The sequence below is a fragment of the Urocitellus parryii genome, chromosome 1 (genome assembly GCF_045843805.1).
Source record: "Urocitellus parryii isolate mUroPar1 chromosome 1, mUroPar1.hap1, whole genome shotgun sequence".
In the NCBI taxonomy this organism is placed as follows: Eukaryota; Metazoa; Chordata; class Mammalia; order Rodentia; family Sciuridae; genus Urocitellus; species Urocitellus parryii.
Window position 1 is genome coordinate 189,516,549 of NC_135531.1, and position 23,662 is coordinate 189,540,210.

General features: G+C 44.6%; 1 pseudogene; it reads right to left on the reverse strand.

Annotated features, from left to right (window-relative positions):
• Positions 1 to 10,615: 10,615 nt before the first annotated feature.
• LOC113183329 (actin-related protein 3B-like) lies at positions 10,616 to 12,120 on the reverse strand (annotated as a pseudogene).
• Between the last annotated feature and the right edge of the window lie 11,542 nt (positions 12,121 to 23,662).

Below are 23,662 nucleotides of genomic sequence, written 5' to 3' on the forward strand. Positions count from 1 at the left end.
CTTACCATGCATGGATCTCGTAGGCATGGTGGACAGTGTTCCAGTAGATTGTGGTCAGCGGGTGAGGAAGGGGTCAGGGGGTCAGGAAGGAGTCAGGAAGGCAGGAGAAAGGACAGCTGCCCTGGGCTTCTCAGCTACAGGTGCTGCCCCTCTGCAGACAAGGCCTCAGATCTAGGTCAGAGATTCTAGCTCAGCCTCACTCAGACACAGCCACAGAGGCCAGAATGGAGGGGGGGCAGGCACCTGGTGTTGGAGATGTGCTCTGCAGACACAGTAATCGCAGTGCACACAGGTACTGGCTCGGCTGTGGTCAGTCAGTGTAGACCAGCAGCAACATCCTCTGGGTCTGAAACTTTCTACAAATAAACCAAGCCCCACACCTAATCCCATTCTCAGTCTTGACCTTGATTTCCACCCCGCTTCCACCCCAATACACACAGCAGATGCATTGTAAATGTATCTGATTTCTGATCCCAAGAACCCTGAGTTCTGGCTCTCGGGTGTGGCAGGCAGTTGTGCAGTGAGTGCAGGGTGCTGGGATCTCTCTCCCCAATCCCAGAGGGTTCCCTGTATCAGATGCAGCACTCTGCAATCCTCTGCTTTCTTAGAAGATACATGGGGGGGCTGGGGATGTGGCTCAAGCGGTAGCGCGCTCGCCTGGCATGCGTGCGGCCCGGGTTCGATCCTCAGCACCACATACCAACAAAGATGTTGTGTCCGCCGAGAACTAAAAAATAAATATTAAAAAAAATTCTCTCTCTCTCTCTCTCTCTCTCTCTCTCCTCTCTCACTCTCTCTTTAAAAAAAAAAAAAAAAAAAAAAGAAGATACATGGGAATCCCACCTTGTTTTGGCAGGGGTGCCATTCACAGTCTGCTCCCCCTCCCTGCTCTGTAGCCCTGTACCTGTCCTTGCTCCTGCCTTCTCACCCCCAGGCTCAGGGCTGTAACACCCTCCCTAGTGCAGAGCTGGGAGCTTGTCACTCTCTTGCAAACCCACCAGGCAGGGCCTTTGTGTTACCTTCTCTTCCAGGAACTCTACCTGCCTCGCTAGCCCCGCCCTGGTCCCCAGTGTCAGGGTTTTGTTCCTGACCCCCTGGGGGATAGCAGCTGTGTCTCCACCTCCCCTCACACAGCACTGCACCTCCCTGCACTGGGCTGTGTCCTACCTTGCCTTTCCTTCCTCAAGACCAGCCCCAGGACAGGGACTCTTGTCTGTGCCACTCCCTCTGAGCCCCCAGTCTCAAAGGAGTGCCTCCCTCGCATCAGACACTTGTGAATATAAAAAGGAGCGTTTATACCTGCCTTCTTGGGAGGTTGAGTGGCATTGATTCTAAGGCCATATTCCCACCTTGTACCTTTCACACTTGGTGAGCCTGTGGCTACCTGGTCCCCAGCCGGACTCCACCTGCTGCATAGCCCACCCAGCCTTAATTCTATAACTAGTCTCTAGTGCTCAGGGTGAAAAATGAAGCTCCCATGGTTTTCTTCCCCAGGATGATCATCACTTGCTTTTCTACATTGTGAAAGCTTGGAGCTTCTCTATCCACTGGGCTGTGCTTCTGAAGAACTCCACAGCTCCACAGGGTGCTGGGCAGCCCACGCTGATCTAGAGCAGGAGTGCAACTTCCAGGAGCCTCACTGGACGGCAGCTAAACAGTCATGGTGAACTACATCGTATGACCTTATAATTAAAAATGACTCAAGCAAAGATGCTCATCATGTCCTTAATTATTTTACTAACTTTTACCATGCTGTACGCTCCCTCTCGACATTACTTATATCCATAATCACTGTATGTAATTAACTGTGTCATCATGTACACATGCCCATAATGTTGTCCCCAGACACCCTGTACCTGTGCAGGGAAACCCTGGTACCAGGTGGTAGAGGGTTCTTCCTAGAGCTGGTCACATGTTTAGCAATGGCCCTGGCCCAGAGTGGCTGGGCTGTTGGCTATGACAGGGCCACGGGCAGGGAGGTGGAGGAACAGCATCTGAGGTTTCCTGTGGCCTGGCCCTGTCTTTGCTTTTAGGTGACCATCAAGCTGGTCATTGGTGCTCCATGTGAGACCTGAAAGGGGATTGTAAAGACAACCATAGGAAAGTAAGGGATCCAAAAAGAATCCTTCAGTTGGTTTAGGGTGCAAATTTCAGACTTCCTGTTATTTAATAAAGAATAAGCAATGTGAAATTCAGGAATTGTCCTCAGGAACAGGGAAGTCATAGTGCAGATGTGCTGGCACTAAGCAATCAGATGTCACTTCATTAAACCACTCAACCGTATCATGAGGTATATTAATGTACATATGAGCACAAACTAGAAAATGCTTTTGAAGATAAGGCAAGATATCTAGAATGTCAAATGATCATTTAAAATAAATAGCTCCAACATTTCATGATAGGTAAAGTGCCCTTTCAAATCAGCTAAGAAAGGTGCCTCTGTTTGTTGGCAACTGTGTATTGCATACACTGCCAGGCCCACCTTGTCCCTGGCTTTGGCCACTTGGTCACTTCCTGGCTGGCTGGTCCTGGCTGATGGCTCTTGGACTAGCCATGGATGTCCCCACCACCCTAGGGTATAAAGCCACTGGGCTGACTTCTCGCCTCCCAAAGTCTCAGCCTCCCTGGAGTTGAGGGTGGGCCTCAGACATTTCTTCTGGGTCAGCAGTTTGATATGCAGACCTGACCCAGGGATCTTCGGGTCCCTTGTTTGAGGCAGCTGCTTGGAGAGGTTGCAGAATACAGGCAAGGCAGTGTCCGTGGAGCAGGCCTTGGCCAGGAAGAGGAGCAAGCAGACAGCATCCTTGTCTCCTTCCTCCGCAGCCTCACTGCTTTCTGGCTGGGCCTCCCTTGGTCCTGCAGGGTCAAGTTTTGCTTTTCCTCCTTTCCTGACTCACTTTTATCTCCCCTCACTCTTGTCACTCAGAAACATTGGCATGTGTGCTTGACCTCAGGCTCTGGTTTCTAGTGAATTTATGTTAAAAAAAAATGTGTGTGTGTGTGTGTGTGTGTGTGTGTGCTCGCGTGTGTCAACCACAGTGGTACTTGCCTGTGATCCCACCAACTCAGGAGGCTGAGGCAGGAAGATTGCAAGTTCAAGGCCAGCCTCAGGAACTTAGGTGAGGCCTTAAGCCACTTAGTGGGACCCTGTCTTCAAAATTAAAAACACAAAAAGGTCTGGGGATGTGGCTCAGGGGTAAAGCACCTTGGGTTAAATCTCCAGTATTAATCAATCAATCAATAAGTGCATGCATTAAGGACTTAGCAACCCACCAAACAGAAAGTAAGTCATTCCCTTCCTCATGGAGCTCGGATTGAGAGGTGGTGGCAGGCTGGTAAGTAAGACAATGTAGAAAGTTGTGGAAAATTTTCAAAACAAGACTAGGGATGGGAGCACCAGGAGAATGGGGAGAGGGGAAGTTTTATACAGGGTGGTCCATAGGTCTCAACACAAAGCTGGCTTTGTGAACTCAGAGCTGATAAAAGTGGTAGAGCAAACCACATGGGTAAATGCATACGAGTGTTCCAGGTGGAGGGAAGAGTAGTTGCAAAGACCCTGAGGCGGGTCCATGCATGGCATGTTTGAAGTCAGATCATGCTGGGTCAAGGAGGAAGCAGGGAGATTCCAAACCATGCTGCATTGATGCAGTCAGAAGTGATGGTGACTGGGACCAGTATTCAGCATGGAGCTGGCCAGACTCTGGAAAGATTTTTGAAGCAGAGCCAGTAGATGTTTGGTTTACACATGAGTTATGAAAGGAAGAGAAAAGGCAAGTCAAGGTCTTTGACCTGAGAAAACAGAAGGGTAGAATTGCCATTAACTGAGATATGGGAGGAACATACTTTGAGGGGGTAGATCAGAAATTCAGATTGTGCATATTGAATTTGAGATGCAAGAGGACAGGGTAGGTGGGCAGTTTGGTATAGAAGATGGATTTGGGGAGGGAGCAGGTATTTAGGTTGGAGGTTATGTGTAGTCCTGACTGTATTATTTTATATCTTACTACTTCTAATTGGTATTATGCTATTTGTGGAAAGTGTCTGCATCACTGTATGTACCGCCATTTATTTTGCTCTTTGGTGGTTCACTTCTGGTCCATTCTACTTTTGATAGTTGTCAGTCAGCTTCCAGTTACTGCACTAAATACCAGAAATGATTGAATCAAAAAGAGCAGCATTTTATTTTAGTTCATGTTTTCAGAGGTTCTACTCCATGACCAATTGTCCCCACTGCTTTGGGTCCACGGTGGCTCTATTCCTGTGCAAGTCTTGAAGCAGTTTGTGTAGACGGTTGTCTAAAGCAGTGGAATCCGGAAAGTCACCTCACATCTTCGCCATGCCCTGGGAACATGGACCAAGCGGAGGGTGTCAGCAGTGGGTCCACCCTCCGGCTCCACAGGCACCCAGGGGCCCCGGCCACTGCCCTGGATGTGCTCCCTCTCCTTCACTCTGCAGCTTTTGCCAGTTCTCTTTGCCCTAAATAACAGCATTCCAGAGTCACATCAGGCCTCAGGTTAACATCAGCTGACTCTGCTGCACCCAAGAGCATAAGGAAAACTTGAAAGAAACATGGTGAGTGTAAAACGCTACAGCATAGCTCCCTAAGGACAGAGCACACCCATAAGGACAAGGGAACGCTGAGTGGTGTGGTCAGTAAGATGACTTTATAGTTTACAAGGTGCATTCTGTGCCCTTTAGGCTGAGAAGCCATGTCCTTTCCAGTGCCAGTGGGACAATTATAAAAGTATTTCATTTGTTAGATTAAAAAGCAATAATAATAATAATAATAATAATAATGATAAATAAAATAAAAGAAAGAAAATTCTCCTTATAGAAATTGTACAGGTCATTGCTTTGACCCCATTGCAGTGAAAATGGAGATTAAGAACAAAAATAAAACCCCAAACCTTCGTGCGTGTGAAATCTGAACATCAACATTAAAAAAAATAGTGCAACCATTTCCTAAATAACTTTGAAACAAAAAGAAACTGCAATTGCTGAATAACGGCAATGTGAAAACCCTAATATGGAGACCTAGGAGAGCTGCCAAAGTGATAATGAAGCAAATTCATGACCCTAAATTGTTTTCAGTGTTCGGCAGAAAAGAGGAGGAATAAAGTAAGCTTTCAATTCAAGTTAAAAAAGAGAAGAATCAGGTAAACTCCAGGAAAGTAGGACACAGAAATAAGTAATAGAAGAGGAATTAATGAGTTAAAAATCCCAAACCATAAATAAATACCAGAAATGATATTTTTTTTGAAACCTCCAACAGAAGAGATAAATCACTAACTGGCCCTGCTGGCCCCAGTGTGTTTTGCTAGGGTACACATGATGGATGGTATCACAGGCGGGACGGCTCCCTGTGGGAGGACCCAGGGTTAATGTGTAAGTCCCCATTTGCTCATGGGAGCTCCATTCCTCAAATGCTCAAGAAACTCTCCTGTAATGCAAGTGAGTGGCATGAGTGGAGTGTGATTGATTCAGGTATAAACTTGGATTCATTCTACGTAATAAAAAAATCTGCAGAACTTTGTAAGTTTGATTATAATTAAAAATGAAAACTTTTGCTGTAAGTCAAACCCAATGCCTTCAAACCATTGTGACTTTAGACTGGAGAGGAAGAAAAAACCCAAAGCAATGTGGCTAGTAACAGGGTGGGCAGTGTCTCAGATGTGGAGGAGATGGAAGAAGAGGGATTAAGAAATTGCTAAATGGACTCAGGTGATCTTTCCAGATGAATATAGATAATCAGAACTCATTCTAAAAGAGAGACAAACCTGAATATAATCATAACCATGGGAATAAAACTGAGCTATCCAAAAAGTAGATTAATAACCGTGTCACGGAAGAGGGAAGAGTAGGGAGCTTCAGGAATTGATTCCTCTACCAAACAACTCCGATGTAGGCAAACTAGGAGAATCAACTATTTTAGATCTCTGAAATCTAGCAAAATCCTTGAAGCACTCATAAAAGAGTTAAGAAAGTAGATAGTAGATAGTAAATTTTGTGCTTCATGTAGCAGTTACCAACCTCCAGCCCTAATCTTGAGTCAGGCAGCTGTGGGGAAGACGGTCTGCATTCCTGATGTGGCTTATTGGTGTCACTGTGGGCAATAAACCTTGTCTTCTGAAATGGGGTCGTCTCTTTTATTCTGTCTGTTGGTTCACTGAGGGACTAGTATCGAGGCTTGCCAATGTTTCAACCCCCTCTGGATGAAGCAGCTTCTGTCTAGAGACTTTAAAGAGATGGGATGCCTCTTTTCCTTTTTTTTTCTCTTATTGGATGCAGGCATTCAACAAATTCTCTGTCAAGTCACTGTCTGACCACAGATGTATTGGAACAGAGACTTCAGTGACCACATACAATTAAGCATGCAAATTTTGCAAAAATAATTTGAAAAAGTTACTAAACAAACGGGCAAGTATAGTCTTCAACAACCCAAAATAGAAAGCCCTAAAGAAATGGTAGAATATGATTTCCAGAGTTACTACATTACAATATTTAAAATATCCAATTCGCAGTCCTTTTGTGTGTGTGTGTGTGTGTGTGTGTGTGTGGTGTTGGGTATTGAACACAGGGCTTTGTGTGTGTGAGGCAAGCACTCTACCAACTGAGATATTTCTCCAGCCCCAGAGTATCTAATTCTCAACAAGAAAAATGAAATCCACAGAAACCATCTTTAAGAAACTCCAGACATTGAACTTATTAGACAAAGAATTTAAATTAACTATAATGTGCATAGCAAGATGAGGGAAACCTTGAACAAAGACTAAAGGTAATTTTAGTGCTATATGAACAAGTAGGGAATATCAGTAAAGAGACAGAATTATAAAAAAGAACCAAAAAGAAAGTCTGGAGCTGAAAAGCACAATAGGTGAAGTAAAAAATTCACCACAGAGTGTCTACAACAGATTTGAGTACACAGAGAACATAGGACAGTTGAAATTTCCCAGTCTGAGAATGAAGAAAAATCAATAGAACAAAACGAAGAAAACTATGGGACTATAAGTGGATCTATATAAATATTATGGGAGTCCTAGAAGGAGAAGATAAAGGAAAAGTGTCAGAAAAATACACAAGAAAATAATAGTTGAAAACTCTTCAAATGTGATGAAAGGTATGAATCTACACATCCATGAAGGTTACAGAAATTCAAGGAGAAAAACTCCAAGGCAGCCATGTGAGACATCTAATAATCAAATGGTAAACAGCCAAAGACAAAGAAAACATCTTGAAAGCAGCAAGAGAGAAACAACTTGTTATGTACAATGAATATTTAGTAAGATTAACAGGACTTCTCAGCAGAAACCATGGTGGCCAGACGTGGGATGATATATTTTAAAAATGTTGAGAAGGAAACCAAAAACCAAAATCCAAAATCCCAAACAAGGCAAAATAAAACAAAAAAATCCAAACAAAACATCATACAAGAATTCGAATCTGGCAAAACTGTGCTTCAAAAATGAAGGTGAAATTAAAATATTGCTAGATAAACAAAAGGCAAGTGAAATTGTCACTGATAATCATTTCCTGAAAGAAATGCTGAAAGGAATACTTCAAGTTGAAACAAAAGGACATTAGAAGGTATTCTCAATGCTGTAAGAAAGTTTTTTAGTAAAAGTAACTATAGAGGTAAATATAGAAGCTAGCATTACTGTGCATTTGGTTTGTTTCTGTTTCCTATATGATTCAAAAGACAAATATTAAAATAATAATTGTGAATCCATCCTAATGAGCATACAATATGTAAAGATGCAACTTATGATAATAATAACACACAGAGGAGATGGAGTGGGGTAGAAATAGAGTTAAGGAGGCTATTGAAGTGAAGTTGGTGTCAGTTCAAGCCAGATTGTTACGAATCTGGGTTAGTAATTGCAACCCAAAGGCAACCACTTAGATAATAAATTAAAAATATGCAAAGAGTAAAAATGAAGACTTTCCTTCATTTCATCTTCATTTAAGATGGCACACGAGAAAAAAATCAAACACAAAATAAGGTAGTAGTGGAAGAATTGAGGGAAAAATGACACAAGACATTAAAAAAAATAGCAGAGGAAGTCCCTCCTTATTAGTAATCACTTTAAATGGAGAAGAATTAAATTCTCTAATTAAAAGTCAGAGATTTGTGAAATAGAATTACAAACACAACATGCCCAATGTTGGATGCAGTTGGATGTTGGATGCAATGTAGGATGCAGTGAAAGCAGTGTTCATAGGGAAACCTAAAGCATATATTAAATGCACACTTTAATGCCTACATTAGAAAAAGAAAAAAGAACTCATATCACCAATTACCTTTGCATTTTAAGAAAGTACAAAAATAAAAGCAATCTAAATCTGAAGCCAGCTAAAGGAAGGAAATAATATCAAATTACAGCAGAGATAAACAAAGTAGAAAATAGAAAAACTAAGGAAAAACCAATAAAACCTAAAGGTGATTCTTTGGAAAGATCAACTAAACTGACTAAACTTTAGCTGCACTAAGAAAAAAGAGAGGGGACATAATTAAAATAAGAAATAAGAAAATAAGAAATCAAAGTGGGGACATTACTACCAACCTTACAGAGATTAAAAGAGCTGTAAAAAAATCTCATACACAATGTATTGTACACCAACAAATTTGATAATCTAGATGAAACAGCCACATTCTTAGAAATACACAAATTGCCAAAACTGACTCAAGATGAAATAGAAAATCTCAGCAGATCTATAATGAGTAGAGATTGAATCAATAATCAAAATCGTCTTGGAACAGAAAATACCAGGACCAAATGGTTTTTACTGGCGAAATATACCAAACATCATTGTTCATCAGTTCTACTCAAACTCTCCCCCAAAATAGAAGTCAGAACACTTCTGTACTTGTCAACTTGAGCTACTATAATGAGATACCCAAGACTGGTAGCCTCATAGTAGATATTTATCTCTCACGGGTCTGGAAGTTAGAAGCTTAATGTCCACGTGCCAGAAGGGTTGGTTTCTGGGGAGACCTTTCTTCCTGATTTTTAGGTAGTTTCCTTCTATGTCCTCTTATAGCCTTTCCTCTGAGTATGCCTGGAGGGGAGGTAGATAGCTATCTCTGGTATCTCTTCCTTTTCTCATGGGGGCACAATTATATTAGAGTCCTTTAACCTTGATTAATTCCTTAGAGCTCCTGTCTCCAAACCTCCAAATGTAGTCACCCTGGGGATTAGGATATATATTCAGTTCAGTCCATAACAACTTCGACGTGGCTCTGGATTCTCAAACAGGAGAAACATCCCATAAGAAAACTGTAGACCAATATACCAAACACACTGTATAATATAATTGCAAAAATCCTCAAGATAAGATGAAACACTAGCAAAATAAATCCAACAGTGGGGTTAAAATCCTCCACATGAGTCTCAATAGATGTAGACGGGAATTTGACATAATTTAACACCTTTTATGATAAAAATATTAAGAAAATTAGGAATTGAAGGGACTTCCTTAACATGATAAAGAACATTTATGAAAAATCCATAACTAACATCACAATGTCAAAAGACTGAAAACTGAGATCAAAAGTAAGATAACAATGTCCACTCTCACCACCTCTATTCAATTTTGTATTGGAAGTACTAGCCAGAGAAATTAGACAAGATAAAGAAATAGAAGGCATTTAAATAGTAAAGAATCCAGTGAAACTATCTCTTTTTGAACCCAGCATGATTTTATACATAGTAAATCCCCATGGATCCATAAAATAACTACTAGAGTTAATAAATTCAGAAAAGTTGTAGGATACAGGGCTACAACACAGAAATCAGTTGTGATTTTATAAACTGGCAGTGAACAATTCAAAAGTAAATTAATAAAACAATTCCATTTATAATCACATCCAAAGGAATACATTACCTGGGAATAACTTTTTTAATTTATAAGTATTCTAACAGCTTTTATTACAATGGTATTTCATCCAACATTCACCAACATTAAACCAACATCTTCTGTAAAACAGTTCCACAAAGCTCAAAAAACAAAACAAAAAAACCCCCCAAACCCAATCACCTAACAGACACAGGATCCATAATAATTCTCCAACAATAAATACTGTTCAATGTTCAGACTTCATGTCACGCCAATAAAGTATAATTATTTTCTAGCAAACATGTGGCAAAAAGTTTGCTCTCTTTTATTTTATTTGCCTATAAACATATCAGAACATGCCTCACAATTAAAAACTTTTTATTACAGCTCTTCATGACATAGATATCTATTTGCGCTGAGTCTTAGCCAATTGTACAAAATACCATAAAATACAAAATGATAGGAAATATAAACACTGATTTGTATTTTCAAGTCTATAACATTTTATTTATACAAATAAGCTGGGAGCATCCGTGCTCACACCCTACGATCTTTCCTAAGGGGAACTATTTTGTGCCATTTTTTCCTCTAATAATTTTAAAAGTTGCATTTGAATTTCATAAGAATTGTATTCATCAACTAGATGCTCAGAAGAAGAAGGAGAGAAAGCAGGGGCAGAGGAGGACAGGGAGGGCAGAAAACCATCAGCACCTAGATAAATGGCTTTTGCTGAAGTCCCTGCTGACTCAGCACCAAACGTGGGCTTCATTGAACAATGACTTCAAGGCAGATGCGAAGACATGACTCTGAAGACAGGATTGTGGCCGGAGAAGCTAGAGCCTTATTCCTCATACTCCTTGCTATGACAGACCTGAGAGAACTGTGGAGTTGAGGCCAGCATGAGTCTCCCAGCCACTCGGCCTGACACTGCATATGATGTGCTGTCACCTGAACCTCCACGGGCTTAGGCTTTATTTTGCTGCCTTTGAGCTATTTGCTAAGTTTTAATCTAGCATCCACCACTCTTTTAAAATCTCTCTGGCAGGGCTGGGAATGTGGCTCAAGCGGTAGCGCGCTCGCCTGGCATGTGCGGGGTGCTGGGTTCGATCCTCAGCACCACATAAAATAAAGATGTTGTGTCCACCAAAAACTGAAAAATAAATATTAAAAAATTCTCTCTCTCTCTCTCTCTCTCTCTCTCTCTCTCTCTCTCTCTTTCTTTCTCTCTCTCTCTCTTAAAAAAAAAAAATCTCTCTGGCAGCTCATGTCCAAAATCCCTGGAAACTGTTGAGTCTTCTGAAAGAATGACATTTTTATAGGGTGGACCATGTACATGGGTGGGACAATTCTGTATTATTTCATTAACAAAAGCAGAGATGGGTTCTGTGAAGGGTGGGTTGTCAAAATCTGGGTGAAATAATATTTCAGGTCCCAGGAACCTCTCATAACCAACATCTATAATGAACTTCTGGCTGATCGCATGGATACCCCTGTACTGCTTGATCCTCTTCTAGGGATCCTTGACTATATCAGGGCAAATATAATAGTAGTTCTCTTTAATGGCTTTTGTGGTCTCCCGTGACTGCTCAGGAAGTATTATTCCCACCTCTTGCTTCCTCAGCAGCTATTGAATGAAATACTTAAAATCTCTACCTGCCCTTTGGATGTGTTTGATGCAGCTTACAATGACATATCCTCTGTCACTGGGATAACATGGGTAAATCCATCTCTGCTGTCGATGGCTATCCCTGTTAGTTTTCCAATCTGTGAAGATGTCCAAGAGGCTACTAAAGCCAGCACTACCTGAACTACAATGTAGAGTCCTGGTACCTTCAATAATTCAAAAATAATTTCTGTAAGATGCTCTCTATTTTCTGGTATATTCACTGGAGATTCTGTCATTAAAAAATAATGGTCCTGGGCTGGGGATGTGGCTCAAGCGGTAGCGCGCTCGCCTGGCATGCATGCAGCCTGGGTTCGATCCTCAGCACCACATACAAACAAAGATGTAGTGTCCGCCAAAAACTGAAAAATAAATATTAAAAAATTCTCTCTCTCTCTCTTTTAAAAAAAATAATGGTCCTCATATTCAGTTATAAGATACTTAAAAACCACTTGTTTCATGAACTTTTCCATAACATCCCAATCTTCAATGATTCCATGTCATGTTGGTCACTTTGTAATATAGGTAGGCTCTTTGATGGCCTCATCCCTTTTGAACAACTGAAAGTCATCAATACCACTCAACACTCTCCTTTGGGCTTGGCCAACTACCTTTGCTGACTCTCTGATGGTGCCAAAGTCCACCATACAGGGAGGCAGGGAGCACTCCATGCTGGTGGCACTTGGGCAGCTATCTGCTGAGAATGCCTCTCTGTAGACCACTCACCCCCTACTGGAGTCTGAGAACCACTGTAGCTTGCTCTCTGCATTGTGTCTCCCCACCTGGAAATGAATTGAACAGAGGAGATGAAAGACTTTTATAGTGAATATTATAAGACATTGTTAAAAGAAATTTTAGAAGACCTAATCAAATGGAAACATTCAGTGTTCACCGACTGGAAGACATGATATGAAAATGTCAATACCCTACAAAGCAATCTATAGATTCAGTGCAATCTTTATCAAAATTCTAATGACTTTTTTTTCATAAATGGGAATGTCATTCCTTGAATTCATGTAGAATTATAAGAGATCCCAAGCAGCCAAAACAATATTGTAAATGAAAAGCAAAAATTAAAAAAAAAAACAATTGAGAGAACTCACTTCCTGATTTCAAAACATACTTCAAAGCTATAGTCATCAAAATAATTCTTGCTTTATCTGGACATTCACGTAATGTGGAAGGACCTAGTGTCCGACCCATCTTTTACCATCTCAGAAAGGATCCTCACCCACGCCCTCTGCTGATTTGTTGGATGGTGATTTTGGTCCCTGGGTTGGGAGAATGGCCAGAGATCCCCCTTTGCTGAGCTCTTTTTGCTTACCCTTCCAGGCTCAGCAGTTGCTTCTTAAAGACCCTCTGGAGTGAGGTGCATTCTTACACCAAACAGTGTACCTCTGCATCCTTCCTCTAATATTGATTCCAGGTTAACAGTGGGGCATTTCTCTAGGATAATATTATTCAAAGTCTCCAAAAAAAATGACCCGTATTTCACATCTCAAGAAGCAGAAGTGAGGGTCCGGTTCCACCCCTTCATCAAGGAAAGGACATATGGGTAGATTGGTGTATCATCAGCCTGAAAACCAAAAGGTGACAGGAGTGCCAGATATGCTGCTATTTCTCCCTAATCTACATGGCAAAAAATTGATGTTACTTCAAAGGGCAGAAACATAACTTATTTGAGACTAAAATATACACAAATAAAACACGATGAATATATCTCTATCCATCTCTATACATAGGAAAACACTAAAAGACCAACAGTGAGGTAGATCACAGGAACTTTTTCCCTTTGTGTTTTTCTGAATTTTCTGTTTTGTCAGAATTGAGATCTATTGTAGTAAAAGGAAAGCTATGTTATAAAGATGTCAAGGAGTGACTTTTCTCTGGACAGCCCTCCTTGTTGGCAGGGTGTATGCCATAGGTCTGCTGATGAATTTTAAATTGAATCCATAAAGCATTGAAAAGGATAGGCTTTTTGTGAAAAAGGGGTCATTAGAATTTTGGTAGGGATGGCATTGAATTTACAGGTTGCTTTGTCCTGTATTGCCATCTTAATATTATGTGTTCCAATCCATGAACATAGGATATCTTTCCACTTAATTAGATCTAAAATTTCTTTCAAAAATATCTTATAATTTTTTTCTTTGATACAAGTCATTGAACCCAGGGGTGCTTAACTACTGAGCCACATCAACATTATTTTTATTGTTTATTTTGCTTAAGGCCTTAGTAAGTTGTTAAGGCTGGCCTTGAACTTGCAATCCTCCTGCCTCAGCCTTTGAAGCTGCTGGGATTATAGGTGTGTACCTCTGCACCTGGCTCTAATTTTCAATAAAAAAGTATTTCATCTCCTTTGTTAAATTTATTCCTAGATATTGCATTCTTGGATGCTATTGTAAATGGGGTTGTTTTCTTAATTTCTTTTTGTATTGTTTAATGTTGGTCTATAACATCAGAACATGGGTCCAAAACAAGGAGATGTCTCACCAAAGGAGACCAGAACACTAGAGAACCCTTCTAGCACTTTCCCTACTGCCCCCCAAAGTGTCCAAGGTGCATGAGGAGGTAGGACTGGGCAAGTCATACAGAAGAGGGAGCAGCCTTCACAGCCCTGGGAAGCTGAGCTCTGCTTTTCTGGACAGAGTCAGGTCTTTGGCAGGGTCCATGACATAGCAGTGGGTGGGAGTGGGTTCCTCTCCCTGGTTCTCCTTTCCCATCATTATTATGATGAGGCCATCATCATTCTGGGTTTTACCACCTGCAAACTCTCTATCACAGACTAGCCTTCCCATGGAGCTACTCAGATCTTGCTTTCACATTTTCAGTCCTCTGTTTACTCCATTCTTCAAGCAGCCACCCATGCCCACCCATTTTGTTCTTCCTAGGATGCCTCTCTCACCAGTCGCTGCTCTTGCTCCCTGCCTGTGGGTCCCATGAGGTGAGGACCTCACTGTCCTGCTGTCTGCTGAATCTTAGAGTTGCTACTAGGAGCTCCACAAGGCTGGAGAACCAAGGTGATATCATGATTTTGATAAGAGATGTCCCCAAAGTTCAAGTACGAGACAATGCAAGGAGGCTCAGAGATGAAGTGATGAAAAGATGACAAGAGTTGTGATCCAATCAATGGATTAATTCACTGATGTAGATTAGCTGGATAGTAACTGAAGGCAGGTAGGTTGTGGCTGGAGAAGAGAGGTCATGGAGGGCGTGCCATTGGGGCTTCTATCTTGTCCTCGGTGAGTGGAGCTCTCTCTGCTTCCTTGTTTACATGTCCTGAGCTGTTTTCTTTTGACATGCCCTTCAGCCTTGGTGTTCTGACGGACCTCAGGCCCAGAGCAATGGAATTAGGACTAAGTGCCAATAAATCTTTTCCTCCTCTAAAACTGTTCTTGTCAGGTCTTTTGGTCACAGGGATGAGAAAGCTGACTGAATCAGGTGCAAAGTGGACATCACACATGAGAGTCCTTGGGGGAGGACCCCGTTGGCCTCATCTGTGACATGGTGCTAAGAAGGCTTATGTCACCCTCCATCTATAGGACCCCATGCACACAACTGATCAGCTTCCTGGGCCTCCGTGGACTGGCTTCTGTCTCCTAGGACCACTCCAGCACCCTGCTAAGCTCCTCACCTCCACACAAGATTTCCTGTCTGGAGTGTTCTCCAGCCATGCTCACCTGTCCTCTTGTGCAGGCTTTAGATCAGGACAAAGTGTCTCCTGTCTTGGGACATCTTGCCATCTGCTTGGCCAGGTGACCCCACTCAGGCCTACCCAGCCCTGAGGACTCACCTGCCTGGAGATATCCCAAGATGAACTGTTGGCCCCCAATGGCCAGAAGACCCCTGAGAGCAAACGGCACCTTCCCCGAGGGAGGCCTGCCTTGGAGGGGGGTGGACTGAGGAGAAACCCCTTTCCCCATACCCTCCTTTCCCTTTCTGGCTTCCATTTTGTCTGTTGGCCTCCCTTATTTGCATAGGGCCAATCTAGCTCATGAAAAACAAGCTGTCATGGTAGGGTTGTTTTTATACTCCATTCCCCCTACAGCTGCTGTGTTTCCAGATGTTCATTACTGCTGTATTAGCAGAGGTTGTTAATGACACTCAGGCCGACAGAATACAAATTGATTCTCAAAAGCCATGCTGATTGCGGAGGCAGGCTTCTTGCACCAGCGAAGTAAAAATGGAAGACAACACCACACCCCCTTCTCCCACCACACACACCAACCACGGCATGTGTCACATATGGTCCTTGATCCGGGGGGCTTGGGCCCTATGTGAGCCAAATACCAAAGGCGTTACACTAACTGGAGATTAGTGTAGGGATGTGCTTCTGGGGGGAAGCCTTAACTGTGTGGGACCCCAAGAGAGACCATCACTGGAAGCCACGTGGCCCTGAGATGTTTTTTTGGGTTGCTGATGTCTGATGTGGGCAGAGGGGCTTTGTAGAATATGGAAAGACCCCAGAGTCAAACTTTCCTGTTGTAAATCCCAGTGTTACCTCTTACTTGTGGTGTGTGATTTGGGGGAAGTCATAAATACCCCGAACACCTTCCTCTGCAAAAGGCAGACAAAGGTATGTGCCACTCTCCTCTCCTACCCGCTACCTGGTTGTGATCTTTAAAAAGAACAGTGCTTGCAGAACTCCAATGGCCCCTATCCACTGTCTCTAGTAGATAGAAATGGGAGGAATGGTTACGTGTGTGAGCTACTAGAGTTGCCACCAGCTCCACTGTAGGAAGGGCAGAAGCCCAGGAACTATCCAAGAATTTGGAGCTGGTGCTATTTCCAGACACTGAGGGAGAGAGATGGAGAATCCCATGAAGCCAGAGGCACTGTTGTTTCTGTTGCTGTCACAAAGCAATGCAGCTCCGTGGATGCTGGTCCACTGCTCTGGTGAGGGCCTTGTTCTAGGTCCCCACCCAGACTACAACGCACCCTCCTCCTGGAATGCAGGGCTGTGATGTTTTCCTTTTCCTCCAAGAGGTCTCTGAGCTACTTCTGTCAAAATTGTCCAGCATAGAAAGCAAAAGTTCCTCCAATAGTCTTTTCTGGGTGCAGAGGTAGTTCTCTGAGGCTGTAACTGGACAAGAGCTAATCCTGTGATTACTTCAGAAAAAACAAAATGGAATGCCAGGCGGTTTCTCTTTACTCCTAGGTACTGGAAGTGCTCTTGACTTTGAAAATCCAGCTCATCAACACCTCCTCACAGGTTCATGGGAAGAGTACATGATTGGTTGGCTAATATGAGCTCACCTCTTTCTTTGCACTGAGGTCAGTCAGCAAGTCATCTTGACTCTGAGTCCAAGATATTTATCTATTGCTTACCTGCTACCCCTTACTTCCAGGAGACTGCTGGGGTAGCAGGTTCAGGACACCATGTCTGGGAAAGATGGATAGATACATTCCCTACTGCTCAGAGTTCCCCACAGGAGGCTGAGATGGAAAGGCCTAGAAGCTGAGCATGTGGAGTTAGCTGCATGATGCTGTGCCTGGAGCACACATTATGTGAGTCCTGAGACACAGAGCTCTCTGTGACCTGGGCTGGAGAGACTCAGGTTAGCAGGGGAAGAACCCTAGCATCCTTCCTGGATGTTCTTGTGAAGAAGACAGAGTGGCCCATAGCCAGAACCACGGATGGTATCCCAGATCAGCCCTGGGGTCTTGACAGGTCAGGGCCAATTTTCCAAAGACTTCTGGAGGAGGAGCCCCAGACTGGGGGAGTGGGCACCCTTAGCTGTCATTATTGTTAGATCTTTTGCTCCTTGACTACCCTCCACTGCCCCAGGGTGGAAACCAAGGCCACAGAGCCACATTGCTTGGTGACAGCAACATTTCCTTTCTCATAAGGCTCTGACAAAAGAACTTTGTTAAACTTTAAGAGAATCATTAGGAGAAGGGATTTTAAATTAGGTGAGTTTTCTGGATCACTGATCAGAGAAACACCTAGAGGGACCAGGTGGTAAAAATGGTTCCATTTTCACTTGGAAGAAGGGTCTGGGTCCTGTTTAGGATTTATGAGATTGCCCCCCCCCCAACCACCACCCTGAGCCAGCTGGCAGAAGAAGAGTAGGAACCCCAAAATTTCCTTTGTGTTGTATGTGGCCACATTTTATGGGGTGCTTCATTCACTGATTCATTGATTCATTCATTCTTTGCCAGAAGTCCAGTGCTGTGGCAGGTGTTGTGGGGCTGGAGTCTCAAGTTCTGAGACAGGAGGAACCCTCACCTGAGCCCCATTCACAGTGGTAGGTGTGGAGGAAGCTACAGCATCCAAGGAGTCGGAGGTGGAACCTGAAACGTGGAACTCACCGGTTGGGCCTGCATGAGCAAAAGCCCAGGACAGTAATGGCCCTATTGTGCATGAAGGCCAGACACGAGGTCAGCTGTTTGGAGCAAACAGTTTGCAAAGAGGAGGATGTTTGTGAGAGAGGAGAAGAGAGCAAGGGAAGGGATTCTCTTCCTTGTAACTACGTCTACCCACTTTTTATCTGTGAACACATCAAGTCTCAATGTCACCTTCCTAGGAAATGTCTCCCTGTCCTCCAGTCCTAGACTAAGCAGGTGCCACAATTACATGGTCTTTTAGCACTGCATGCTTTTTTAAAAAAAACCCCACAAATTATATTAAATATTTCCTGTGTGAATGATGCATTTGTGTGATTCATGTGCACTTTGTGCAAAGTCTTGCACACAAATGATGCTTAATGAGCGTTAGTGCTGGCCTCCAGGTGGGGAAGCGGTTCTGACTGGGCATGTGAGCAGGTGCTGTGTGTAGGGCAGGAATCCTGAATTTTACTTCCAGTGTTGTTACTAACATGCTTGGTGAGCTGGTAAGGTCATTCCTCCGCTCGCAGTTTTCTCTGAGAAACAGCAAAAATTATTACAGGAAATTCTTGGTTTCCTTCCATCTCTGAACTTGCGTGCATCACAGTGGAGTTACATTTGTAGGAGTCCACAGGGCCTCCTCAGTCTAGGCTGGGCTCCCCCTCCTTCATTCCTTCCTCTCTTCTGCTTCCCTCCTTCTAAACTTGCAGGATGTGGGGGTGTTCTTGAGCACTCCTCCACCAAAGACACCCCGAGGTTTCTGGGAAGATCTGTCAACCTCTGCCCACCTGGGCTGAATTTCAGTTAAGCTGACCTCTAGATTGCAGATTGGTTTCTGTCCTGCAGGGCCTTTGGGCCTCCTGTTTCTCATTCTGAGGGAGGCGGATGTCTATCTGTGGAGGGATGCAGCTGAGAGGACCAGTGGATGCTCTATCACATGATCCCATTTTTTGCAGATGGTGCTCTTGGGTCTGCTGGCTGTGGCGGGAGATTAATGATGTGGTGCTGGAGGGCGGAAGGAGATGTCTTTTTTGATCATGCACCATGGCTATGACAGATGACTGGGTTTCCTGAGAACAGAGCTGGGGATTTCCATTGACATTTGTGTTAGAGCGAGCCCAAACCAGATTTTGCAGATTGTTTTATATTTGTCTTGGTGGAATGTACAGCCTCGTTGCTGATGACAGCACTATCTTTTCCTTGTTGCTGTTATCTTGGCCAAAGAGATGGCCAAAGGGGTGCTGGGCATCCCTTATCATTGCACTGGCCACACCCAGCCAAGGATAGGTGGGTACTTGTGTGCTGGCACCCAGGCAGAAGGGGCTGACCAGGGGAGCCAGCAATCTTAGCTCTGTGTCTTATAGTCCTAAAGCAGCCCAAGGAAAAGTGGCTTTGGTCCTTGTGCACAAAGGCTGGCTGTGCACAGGGCAGCCAGGATGGACAATTAAAGGTGTCTGGTGCTGGATTGGGTGCAGAGAAATCCTTTGGACGGGCCATTCCTGTGTCACCTGGGTGCCTTCAGGGAACAACTCTCATACCCCATCTCCAAGTCTCTAGTGAGGGACACCATCAAGGATGTGGGGTCCAGGGCAAGTCCTGCTCACCTGGCCCCTTCTCCAGCCTGGGCCCAGACTCAGCCTGTTCTGTAGCAGATCCCTGACTCTCAAGGGGACCGAGCCCAAGGAGCTCCAAAGGATGTTGGCTCCAGGGCCTCAAGCTGTCCCCACTTCTATCTACTGCCACACTCCTGTCCTCAAGGGTCCCCACTTCCCGGGGAGGAGAGGCACTAGGGCCCAGCAGGGGAAAAGGCACACACCTTCACAGGTGCCTCTCTTGGGCAGGACAAGAAGTCTGTATTATTGCAGTGTGTGAGTCACTACGTCAGCATGGAGGCAAGGTGGGTCACCAGGGGACCAACTGCCTTGTCACATGGTGCAGGCTTTACTCTGAGTTCTGTGGCAACTCTGAAGGATGGTGACATTCCTTAAGATGTCTGTGATTCAGACAAAGAGGGTGCTTAGATGTTCTTGTCCCAGAGTCCTCCCCAGGGTCTGTACTTGGTGGCCCTCTTAGGCCCTTTCCTCTAGGTCTGTGGTGACTCCATCACCCCATATGGCCTGAGAAGCTGAGGGGTCCTGTCCAACCTTTCCCCTGGACTCAGCCCCATGGGGTCCTGCTGTCCTTTGGGTTGTGCAGAGGGTCCCCTGGCTACATGTGGCAGAACCAAGTCCTGGAGAGACACAGAGAAAGCCCTTTCTAAACTGTTCTGTGCATATGTGTGGTCACCTCAGGGTCTTTCCCTCTGAGCTTCCCCTAGCATCCTGATGAGCAATGAGCCTTGGTCCCTTTGTCCGTCTCCCCATCTGACCCTCTGGGGTCCACCCAGCCCTTGGCAGGGACCTGGACCTGGAGCAGATGCTGACTACCACTTCACAGATGCTCTGGGAGTGAGTTGGTAGGACAGGGCCTCCACCCAGCCACCTGGTCAGACAGAAGCACTGCCTGGGCAAGCAGTGGAAGGGGGTTGAGGGTGTGCTGCCAAGTCATGGACCCTGGGACATTCTCCTGAGACCTTCTAGGGACCAGTAGCCTGACCCGTAGCCGTGTCCTCCTCCTGTAGAGGAGACTGGACCAACTCCCTCAAGACAAGTGCTGCAAGCCCCAGCCAGGAATGTGGCCTGGGCTCCTCTGGCTGCCATCCTCTCTGTGATCCGGCCTGGCCAACTGGACCTCAAGCTGTCCCCACTTCTATCTCTGAAAGCCCAGGGTATCTTGCCCGCCACCCTGCTGTCTGCCTCCCAGCCCAGTCTCCTATGCCAGGCCCTGCTTCTGCTTCACAGGTTCCCAACAGGCCATTGGAAAGAGTATCATGGCTTCCCCCAGCCACAGGGCCTTGTCAGGAGTGGAGGAGGGAGTGGGGACCTGTCAGAACACGGGTCCCTTCCTCCCATCTTGGAGTTTATGCTACATCTTTTTCTGAATGCTCCCAGTGGGTCCAGGACGGTGGCAGCCATGAGAGTGGCCTTTAGAGTTTGGTCCAAATTCGATTCTGAACTTCCACTTAGTATTTATTGATCTTAGGCATGTGGCTTAACTTTCTGATGCATTCCTTCTTTCTTTTAAGTCTGTAAAATGGGAATTATTAGTGGTATTTGACTGGCAGAGTTATCTGAGCTTTAGATGAGGTCAGGACTGTGGCACAAGTCCACAGATATCAGCCGCTGTCCCAGGACTACCCCTGCCATGGCCCTTCTTTTCTTCAGGAGGCTGGAATCAGGGAAATGATCAATTGTCCATTAAATGGGATCCTGAGAGAAGCTGAAGCCACTTTCTCTGTGTTTTGTCCCAGAGCCCCAATTCTACCACTAAAATAATGTACTCTGGTTAGAAGAGTGGTGTGCAAATTCTTTCTGAAACGATTCTTCCAAATCATTCCCTGAACTTCCACAAAGATGCTGCAGGAACACCTCTGGGAGACAAGAGGAAGGATGGTGGGTGGGCTCTGTGCCCTTCCTCCCCTCTAATGAAGGGCCATTTAAAAAAAAAACCCACTTATTTATCTTTAGTTGTAATTGTATGCAATACCTTTATTTTATTTATTTTATTTTTATGTGGTGCTGAGGACCAAACCCATGGCCTTGCACTTGCTAGGCAAGTGCTCTACCGCTGAGCCACAGCTCCAGCCCATGAAGAGCCATTTTGCTTCTACAAACTTTTGATGTTGGGTTCTCCATATATCTGGTCCCCACAGAGCTCCCTTCTCTATTAGCAGACCCTCCCCAGTGCCTCCTTTCTTCAGACCTTGGCAACGGCTGATCTGCTTTCTTCCCCTGTGGATTTGCCTCTATGGGCACTTCCTATAATATGTAATCTTTGGGTCTGACTTTTTTCACTTAGCATAATGCTTTTAGTCTTAGCCATGTTATGTGATGTACCCGAATGTAGTTCATTCTCTTCTGATGGTTGAATAATATTCCATTGTATGACTATACCATATTTTTTTTTATCCATTAATCACCTGATGAACATTTGAGTGGTTTCTTTCAGCTCTTGTGAAGAATGCTGCTATGAGTATTCTTTCCTCCCTTCTTTCTTCCTTCTTTTCCTTCCCCCTCCCTCCCTCTCTTCCTTCCCTCCCTCCCTCCTTCCCTCTCCCTTGCCTCCTTCTCTCCCTCCCTCCCTGTTCCCTCCCCCTTCCCTCCTTCTCTCCCTCCCTCCCTGTTTCCTCCCTCCCTTCCTTCCTCCCTCCCTTCCTTCCTTCCTTCCTTCCTTCCTTCCTTCCTTCCTTCCTTCCATTTTTTGCTGGGGATTGAAACTAGGGATACTCTACCACTGAGCTATATCCCCAACCCCTTTATTTTTTTGAGACATGTTCTTGCTAAGTTGCCCAGGCTGCCTTTGAACTTGGAATTCTGCTGCCTCAGTCTCTCACTTAACCACCATTGCCGGGCTAAAAGTTCTTTTAGAACATGTGATACACTGTTAAAGTTCAAATATGAACATTTCCATAATATATATTTTTAAAAGTTTGCACACACACCTGTACTGAAATGACACTGTCTTTGTCATTATAATCATCATCTTAAAAATGAAATAACCAGGCAGGCAATATTCTAAATTCTGGTGTTATAAAGAGGTATAAAATTATGACTTCTGCCATAAAAAAGAATAATTAGCAGGTCTCATAAAAGTTCCTTCATTCATAATCTGTGTTCATCAAAACCTGTAGGGACTGCAGATGAGGAAACTGAGGTTGAGCTTCTAGGAAGTAGGACTTCTGCATATCTCTACACCCAACCTCTTCCTAATGAAGTCGTACAACCTCACTACCAATCACACACATGCACACACACATTCCTCCTATTTGTCCTTGAATCCTGCCATTAGGAGCAGGGATAATGCAGGCGAGCTCTGAGACTGTGGCCTTGAAGTGTCCCCATCCCTAAACTGAAGGCTCTCTCTGGTTTGTTCTGATATTTATTGTCATGAGTGAGATATTTAGGCAGAGAAAGCAAGGTGTAATTTTGTGTGCATTGTCCACACCTGTCATTTAGAGAGCATGAGCCTTCCTGGTGTGGTGCTGAATGGGGTGGCTCTGGGATCCCGGCATCTCCTGGGATTGGACTCTTTCTTCTCCTGATCAGGTCTGGGTGCTGCTGCCCATCAGTCCTGGGGCTCTGTGCCTGGGAGGTTTTTGCTTATCAGTCTGCTGCGGGCAGCAAAGGGGTTGAGCTGGTGGTCAGGAGAGCTCTGAGCTCTGGGCTCAGCTGCTGTGACCTGCAGTGATCACTCACAGCCACTCAGAGTCCTCCTCTGGTGGTGGGAGGATGGGGTGAGGGGTGTCCCAGGGCTTGGAGCACAGAGGGGCCTGTGGCCCTGGGCAGGATTGTTTAGGAGAAGTCATGGAGACTGTGGCTGATGACTCAAGGGAAAGGGACATTGAAGGAAGCCTCTGAAGCAGACACCAGAACAGAGGGATGGCAGGGGCTGGTGCTGGAGGCCAGACAGAGGCTGGAACGAGATCCCCAGGACAGCGTGACCCTGGGGCCTGGCAGGATGTGGACCTGTGCTGAACGGTGGTCCCAGGGAGGGTGGGCATTCGAGACCCCTCTGTTGGCTGAGGGAGGTCAGGCTTATCGATGGCTTCTATTTCAATTCTCATATTATTTTTATAATGAGAAAAAAAATCTTTAAAATCATTGAGAAGTACCAGGGCCCTCTGTATCCTGAGGCAATGCTACCCAGGCCCACGGAGCATGGATGAGAGTCAAAATTCTGCCTTTGGCCAAGTGCTTTGCTATTTCATGGGAAGGCCATATTAAAACAAACAAACGAAAGAAC